Raw genomic sequence first — 9,271 nt, forward strand, 5'->3', positions numbered from 1 at the left:
AATGGCCTTATACCTGTGATGTCATTTGGTCTCATCCATCTTTGAAATGTGTGAATTAACTAGGGCAGGTGTTGTTAGCTTCTTTTTGGAGATCAGTGTCAGTGACTCGCCCAGTAGGCTCTGTGGTGAGGTGGGGGGTCCCCACAGCACCTATGCTGCCTCACGGAGGCTGATGTCCAGCCCTGCCCACTCTCTCCAGCCCACGCCCAGGACCAGCCACCTTTGCCCTGTTGCCATGAGAAACCCATCCACCCAGTACTGTGTAAAGACACCTGGCTCTCCGGCCTCCCTCCCTGACTCACAGCGCAGCCCAGGAGCAGGGTGGCGCCTTGCTAGCGGGCTCTGCTGGCAGGGATTGGGGGTCACAGAGACTGACCTCTGATCTTCTCCACTCATGACTTTCTAGCAGGGAAGACCACCTCTCTCAGCCAGACAGTAATTCCAAGCACGAGGTGAGCGCTCACCATCTCTAAGGCATTGTCCCCAGGGAAAGAGGGGATACACCCATGGTTGAGGCTCTGCTCACCCACATCTTAAGTTTGGGCAGGGGAGAATCCACACACATCATACTCTCTAGTAAATTCGCCCTGCAGTGTGTACCACTGCTATGGGCATCATCACCTACTGCAGGAATGGCCCCCATCCCGCCCCTCCCCGGCCACAGCCACCACATCTGTCCTAGCTTCTTTGTCCACCCCATCAACACAGGTCCACCCGCTCTGCCCAAAGCCTCCTTGTCTCCCACAACCTGCCTGTAGGTCTCAGAACCAAGTTCAAACCCTGACTCCGGAGATGGTGAGACAGGAACCTGGAGCCCAGGGCATTGGAACCCCATGGCACTCCTCAGCCCTACAGCCCCACTGCCCCCTTTGGGGGTCCCTGAGGACGCAGACCTTCTCCCTTCAGCCTCCTGCCAAAGGCTGGGGGTGGCGGTGGGGAATCATGCCACCAGGGCCCCGAGGGGGAAAGGAGGTTTCCCAGAAGAGGGGGGCTTACAGGGCTGCGGAGGCCAGGGACATGGGTGGATGCGGATGGTGCCATTGCCCGCGGTGTGGGCTGGAGGGTGGGAAGCTGTAGGCACCACACCTCTGTCAACTTCCTGGGACTTGGGCTGCCCTCTGTGTCCTGATGCCCTGATGCCCTGATGACCCAAAGCCCTTTGCCCACAAAGTTACCAGAGCAGGCTGGAATTTTCCTGAAGAGCATTCCTGAAAGGAAAGGCAAAGTTAAGGAAAAGAGGCTGAGGCTCCAGGTCCGGGGGTCCTGACTGGGACTAACTACACATTGGCTGGGTGACCTCAGGCAAATTTCTTAACTTCTCTGAGTCCTGGCTTCTTTTATCTATAAAGAAGGGAGAAATAATAACACCTTTCTCCAAGAACCTGTATGAGATCATTGACAGTGCAAAAGCACATGATACAGGAATAATTTCCTGTCCACCATGGAAATAAAGGAGAATCACTTTTTTCCTTCTCTCCATTTTTCAAACCATTTTCTTTTTTAAATTTTTTAAGATCTACGCATTGATGAGAGAGAGTGCGCATGCGTGGTGGGGGGCAGAGGGAGAGATACTCAGACTCCTTGCTGAGGGCAGAGCCTGCCGTGTGGCTTGACCTCAAGACTGTGAGATCATGACCTGAGCCGAGATCAAGAGTAACCAACTGAGCCACCCAGGCGCCCCACGAATCATTTTCTGATGTGGCTATGTTACTTCTGTTTTTACAGCTCTTAACAGAGACCAAATTGACATACCATAAACTGCACAAATTGTGCAATTTGTTATGTGCCATGTGTATACTCCGTGAAACCATCACCACAATCAAGATAATGAACATATCCATCAAACCCCAGAGTGTCCTCATGTCCCTTCTAATGGCTTCTTTTTTTAAAAGATTTATTTATTTATTTGAGAGAGCGCGCGCGTGCGCAAGCGCCTGCCCAGTGGGGAGGGGCAGAGGGAGAGAAAGTCCCAACCAGACTCCGTGCTACCGGCAGATCCCCATGGGGGGCTCCATCTTATGACCTTGAGATCACAGCCTGAGCTGAAACCAAGTCGCTTAACTGAGTGAGCCACCCAGGCCCCTCTAAGGGCTTCTTCTACCTCCTCCCAATTCCTACCCCCACTGTCCCCAGGCAACCACTGATCTGCTGGCGTTAGTTCACATTATAGAATTTTATAAAATTTTAGACTTTTCTAGACATAACTATACATTTCTTGCTTCCTCCACTCCGCACAGTGATTTTGAGATGCAGGCATGTTTTGGCGCACATCCGCAGCCCATCCCTTCTTATTGTTATTGTCGAATTTTGGTCCATTCTTAAACATGCCCCACAAGTTTATCCACTTGGCCTATCGATAGACATTTGAGAAATTTCCAGTTTCCAATTTCAGCTATTGCAAACAAAGCTACTATGAACATTCAAGTAGAATCCTTCCTGAGGACTGGTTTTCATTTCTCTCCGGTATGTTACTTTTTTTTTTTTTTTTTTTTTTTCTTTTTAAATCGGGTATGTTACTTTTTTTAAAACTAATTAAATGCAGCTCAGGTGCAGCCAGTCCATCCAGGCTCTTTACCAGGAGGCCTGGCAACAGTGGCCGTTTTAACTTCTCTGCTTTGTCTTGCGTGCTTCTGATTTCTCAGGGTTCTTGTTCTCCTGGATTGAAAGGGGCCAAGCCCTTTTGTCTAACTGAAGGTTCAGAGGGTTAGCAGGCTTCAGTTTCACCCAGCACTGGGAGCCTAAGAGTTGCTGAGGTTTGAGACCCTGATTGGTTCTATGGCTTCTATGGCGTCTCCTTACCAGACTGATGGGGTAAAGGGTTGTTCCCCAACCCCTTCACCTGCTCCCCCTCCCCACCTTCTCCCCACCCACACCCTCACCCATCAAGCTTCTGGCTGCTCTTTGCCCAGATAAAAATTAGCCCATCCTCCCTCATTCCTCCACACCCTCTGCCCATGACCCTCCTGGTGTACCTGATTCATCAAGCCCCTCCCCACCCTCTACAAATACACCTGAGGACAGACAGAGCCTCAGACTTCCTGCAGCTCCTGGCTCTGTGCTCTCAGGTAAGGTTCTGCTGGCTGTGGATGGTGGACAGGAGGGGCTCTCTTTGCAAGTGTGTTGTGGGTCTGTCTGGTCGTGCTTTCTCTGAGTACGTGTGCATGTGTATTGAATTGGTATCCGTGCCTCTGTTTCTGCTTGTGTGGGCCTCGTACATCTGTGAGTGACGGTCTGTGTTGCTCAGGAGCACAGTGTGGGTCTGTGGGCCATGTGTCTGTGTATCTGCATAGGCGGCCACCCCAGGACTAGCCCGGGTACCTCTGCTGCCGTGCCAGGCAGAGTGGTCTCTCTGAAGGCTACAGGGAAGTCAAGTGTGCGGGGATCCTTTTCAGAGGAACCTGCCTGCCAACTCCTATCCTTCAAGCTCCTTGGCCTGAACTGGGGAGAGAAAAGTCCAAGTCTCGTCTTGTTTTTTCTAATTGAGGTTTAATTGACAAAAATATTCGTTTCAGGTGCACAGCAGTTTATCCTTTTTTAAAAAAAGATTTTATTTATCTGACAGAGAGAGCACAATCAGGGGAGAGAGAGAGAAGCAGGTTCCCCGCTGAGCAGGGAGCCTGATGTAGGTTGATTAGGTCAGTTGCGTGACCTTGAGATCATGACCTGAGACAAAGGCAGATGCTTAACCTACTGAACCACCCAGGCACCCCATTTTTACCTTTTGACACCCATTTTGCACCTCCACCCACTGACCACCAAACACCAGTCAGTTTTCTGTGTCTATTAGCTAGGGCGCTTTTGAGGAGATTTGGGTTTTTTTTTTTTTTTAGATTCTACGTATAAGTGAGAGCATATGGTATTCGTCTCTGACTTATTTCACTTAGCATAATGCTCTCAAGGTCCACCCAAGTTGTTGCAAGTGGCAAGATTTCCTTCTTTTTGATGGCTGAGTAATAGAACACTATATACATGTACCATGTTTTCTTTGTTCATCCATTGAAGGACACTTAGTTGCCTCCATGTCTGGCTATTCTAAGTAATGCTGCAATGAACCTCGGGGTGCACACATCTTTTCCAATCCGTGTCTTCATTTTCTTTGAATAAATACCCAGAACTGGAATGTCTAGATCCCATGGTAGTTCTATTTTTAATTTTTAGAGGAACCTCCATGCTGTTTTCCATAGTGGCTGCACCAAGTCCCATTTGTACCAAAAGCACATGAAGGTTTCCTTCTCTCCACATCCTCACCAACACTTGTTATTTCTTATCTTTTTGATACTAGCCATTCTGACAGGTGTGAGGTGATAGCTCATTGTAGTTTTGATTTGCATTTGATTTGATATTGAGCATCTTTTCATGTAGCCGTTGGCCATCTGCACATCTTCTTTAGAAAAATGTCTATTCAGATCTGCCTCCCATTTTTTAACAGGCTTGGGTTTTTTCTCCTTCTTCCAACCTAATTTAGTCCTAAGCTTCTCTTGATCACCCCCCTTACCTCACCCCAGCCTCACGGATCTCTTCCAGACTCATTACTCACTAGGGGAAGGTTCAAGGGTCAGGAAGGACCATGTGCATAGCTCAGAGGCTAAACGCAACTGAACATTTGTGGTACAAGTAGAAGCCAACAAAAACGGGTGACTCGAGAGGTGCAAGGGGTTGGGGCTCTTATGTTAGGGATGTGCATGCATGCGGATGTGCGTGTGTGTGTGTGTGTGTGTGTGCTTGCGTGTTTAGCAACCATATGGGTACCAGAGTGCCCTGATGTCAGGTGTTTGGTCCTTTCATCATATACTAGAGTCTGACTTGGGGTCAGAAAAAAATGAATGTATTGTGTGTGCATAGGGTCCATTCTGGGGTTGTGCATTGTGACCGATGTTCCAGCTCCAAGCGAGACAAAGCCAGCCTTGGTACCAGAGCACATCAGTAGTTCCCTCCAATGACAGTACACTCATTGGAGAACGACAAACTGGCTCAGACCCAAAGCCTCCCACCAGCTTTCAACGTCCTGGTGGGAGGAGGTAGGAACAAGCAGCTAGGGCGCTGGAAGGCTTTCCATTCCTTTGTGCTGAGTCCCACAGAGGCCCTGACAACCCCAGCCTGCTCTTCCCTGCTCTGTCTTCAAGCCTCCCTCTCCCACCTTTATGACAGTTGTCTACATGGGGGCAAGAATATATAGGGACTGGGTACCATGGCCCAGCACATGGTAGGCACACGTGAATGATGAACATGACTGACATTGATCAAGTGGAATTGAGTTAATACATGACTGGGAGTCTGGGGGTGGTTCTGGGGTCAAGTGTGAGGGTGTGCTGTTCAGGAGACAGTATATGATACTTTTATGTCCCTATCTACCCTCCATGTGGGTGAACCCACTGTGTGCATTCACCACCCATGCCTGGCATCTACTCCATGCCCAGCTCCATACTGGGTACCAAGCTAAGCCAGAGGGAGCATTTTTATCCCTTGAAGGAGCTGTGTGTACAGATCCCCGCGGGGGTGGGGTGGGGGAAGAAGGAAAGACTGAGATTTAAATTACAGCCAACTAAACTTGACCTGTTGAACCACAGGTGTTCCTTTTGTCACTCCCTGTACCTGGCCGATAAAGATGGATCCAGGTAAGTGCTGTGGCTGGGAGGCTGTGGGGTGAAGAAGGAAGGAGACAGGTAAGAGCAGAGGCCATCAGTCAGCCATATCTACAGCATGCCAAGAACATATGTGTGTGTGAAGGTGGTGGAGGGTTCTAAGAGGAAAACAATCTCTTATGTCTTGTAGAACCCTTCAGAGTTTAGGAGACATGCTCATACAGCCTTCATCTCACATCTCACATCTCACTTCATCTCAGGAGTAAAGCAGACAGGTGCTTCTCCCATCGTACACATGGGAAATTAGGGGCCATGCTCAGGATGAGATTGTGGGGATATGGAAGGTCTGGAGCCCAGAACTCAGCTCTTGGCAACTGTGCCCTTGGCTCCCCTCAAAAGGAACAAAGGACTATCCTGGTCCTCAAGAAATTGCAATCTCCCCGAGCAGATGATTCCCACCAATGGAGCACTTCAGAAGGCTCAGGACCACTCAGATTGGTTGTTGCCCCACCACACCCACCGTGGGCAAGCAGAGCAGCAGGATGGCCCAGTATAACCATACTTTCTGCAGGAAGGCACACAGAACAGAGCAAAAAAGCTATCCAAGGGGCAGGAGCCACAAGCAAAGGCTAAGAGCTGGGGCCAGAAGATCAGAAGCAGGAACACATGAACACCTGAGGGTCTGAGCAGAGACTGGATCAGAAAAAGTCAGATTTGGGGGAGGAGGTGGACTGGGGAGGCAGAGTGGGGACCGTCTGGAGGTGGAAGCAGAAGAGTCAGGATTTGCCACTGTGGAGTACCTCCCTTCGTGTCATGGAATTTGGCCAAGGTCGAGAGGGCAGACAGCCGGCAGGCTGGGGATGAGAACCCATGTCCCCTGACTTCACCCCACCCTGGAGGACTCTGTCAGCTCTCCAGCAAACAGGGATACACAACTGAGCTTTGTACTGACTTCCAATTATCTGTATCTGTTGTTGAGAGAAGGAATGATGGTCAGGCAAGTGACCAGTTCTGAGGAGCCTTTGCAGGGCTTGGCGATGAGGGTGGGGCAGAGTTTGGTGGCCACAAAATCTGGCCCCGGGGACAGCACAATATCTCACTGCAGAACCAAATGACCAAAGCTACTTCTTTTTCTCCTTTCCTCTCCCACAGGTCCAAAGGTAAGAAAGCTCTCCAGCCATCTCCCTTGCTCCTCCCCACTGCCATGTCCTCCAGACCTCCAGCCCCCTCGTTTGACCTTCAGGGAGTAGCCATGACCTTCCTGAAATGAAGAGTGGGGAGCAGGCTTGGCCATCAGCCCCATGGGCGGGCAGGCAGGGGCACCACAGTGCTCCTCCACCCCCGGCCTTCTCCTCAGCTCCTCTCCTGTTTTCCCATCTGTCTCTCCCGCTTCCTCACATCCCCTCCCTGTCTCAGCTTCTCTCCTGCTGCTTCTCCGCCTGTTTCATGCTTCTCTGCTTTCCTGGCTACCCTCACAGCCTCCCTGGATGGCTGGCTTGCTCCCAAACCCCAACCACACTGCAGGGCTCCAGTGACCTGCCTCTGCTGGAGAAAGGAGGCTGCCTACCCACCTCCCCGCATGGGTTCCCACCAGCAGATGGGGCTCCTAGGCCTGGAACTGGCCCCACCCCAAGGAGATTCATAGAAGGAAAGGCGGGCGGGGTGGGAAGTGGTTGTTTGCAGGCATCACTGAGGCTAGATGAGGAAGGGCTGCTCTGACATGGTCAAGGGAAGCACCCCCCCCCACCCCCACCCCCCCAGCCCTGGAGCCTACCTCTACTTTTCCCACGCCAAGCCCTCACTGGGGCTTAGGGGGCAGAAGCCAACAGGGCTAGGGCCATAGCCCCACCCCTCTTCCCTCAGGGCTCCAGGCTCCCAGTGCCCCAGCACCAGGAGCAAGGTACCTGGTGTCTCCGTTCTCTTCCCTGGGCCTGTGGCAAGAGGCAAAGAAACCTCTGGCGTTGGGGCCTCAGGAATTGTTCCAGCAAAGACAGAAGGTTAAGCCACACTCTTTCCGGCCTCTGCTGGCTGAGGCAATACAGCCTTGATTTTACTATTTTTATTCTTCCTGGTTTCTTGAGTCTAGCACCTGCTCAGGGACAGGCAGGGGCTCACGCACGCTCCCACTGTCACATATACACACGCACACACATGGCGCCTACATGCGTGTATCTGGGGGCACAGCAGGTATGTGTGCCTCTATCTATGTACCTGTGCATGGGGTGGGGCCCACCTGTGCACAGGTACACAGACATAACTCTTTGCATTTAAATAGAGCACACCCCCTTGCACCTACACACACACACACACACACAAAAACACTGTATAGAGAATGTGCATATCCTCACCTGCCACCTCCTGCTTTTGTTCTCTTCCCACCCTCCAGCTACCCTCCCCCTCACCACCCCCCAGGACTCCTGCATCACTGTTAACCCTGCCTCTTGTCTTCTCCTTGCTCCTGGCCCTCAGGGAGCTCCCTTAGAGCCACCCCCAGCCCACCCTCACTTGTGAGTAGTCAGCCTGCAGTTTCTAGCTGGGCAAAATCTCCAATGACTCTGTAAGGGTTCCTGGGTGAGAAAAGGGAGAAGATGAGATCATTCTGCTCCTTAGCTATAGAAATAAACGGAGGTCCAGGGAGTAGGAGTCATTTCTTGGCTCAAGGAATGGAAACCAATGAATCTAGGTTCTTCCCCTTTCTTTTGCTTAGTGCTCTGGCTTCATCACTTGCTGGCCCTCTCTCCCAGCCCTCCACCACCATCCCCTGCTAGTGTCCAGGAATCCAGAATCCTCCATGACAGAAGGTGGAGGGGTGGGGGAGGAAGAGGGAAGTTGATCTCAGGCAAGACTGGCACTGACCCCTGACTCTAACATTGTTCATTTGGCTTTCCACAGGGGCACTGCCATGGTGGTGGCAATGGCCCAGGGCACTGTCCTGGGGGAAAACACCCCCCAGGGCCCTGTGGGCACCCCCCTGGCCATGGCCCAGGACATAGTCCTGGGGGGAACCACCCCCCAGGGCCCTGTGGGCACCCCCCCTGGCCATGGCCCAGGACACCGGTCCTGGGGGGAACCACCCCCCAGGGCCCTGTGGACCCCCACCTGGTCCACCTCACTAAGGAAGCAGAAGAAAGAGGACACAATAATGGGGAGCCCGAGTTGGGTTGCCCTGCTGACCTGGTATGGAGACTGAAGCAGAATCTTCTCTTCCTAATAAACAGCCTCCCAGAGGCCATATTTTATTCTTAAAGAGCCTATCTTCCTTCTTATCCAACTGCGCACCCAGGGGCCCTGGTGGTCTCCAGGTTCCCTAATTATAAAAATGAGTACCCAGCCAGGCATTCTCAGAAGCTTGACTCAGTGGTACCCATGGCACATGGTTGTGTATGGTCACCACTCCTTTCCTTTTCACTTCTGCCCTCTCCCATCAAACAGCCTCACCACTTTGAGGTGTGTCCTCACCACTTTAACCCCATCATATACACCCAGACTTGGTGGGCCTCCTGAGGTTCCATCTAGATGCCTCGCTCTACAGATCAAAAGACTTCAGTGAATCCCGACTGTCCAGCTGTATTTCTCACCATTCCCTAAAAAGACACTGACCTTTCCAGCCTCCTTAGCTTTGCCTATTTCGCCCCCACTCCCGCCCCTTCCCCACCTCCAGGTCAAAAATACCTTCCCTCCCAGCCAGC

This window comes from Enhydra lutris, unplaced genomic scaffold, assembly GCF_002288905.1.
Source record: "Enhydra lutris kenyoni isolate GAN:26980312 unplaced genomic scaffold, ASM228890v2 scaffoldscaffold4, whole genome shotgun sequence".
In the NCBI taxonomy this organism is placed as follows: Eukaryota; Metazoa; Chordata; class Mammalia; order Carnivora; family Mustelidae; genus Enhydra; species Enhydra lutris.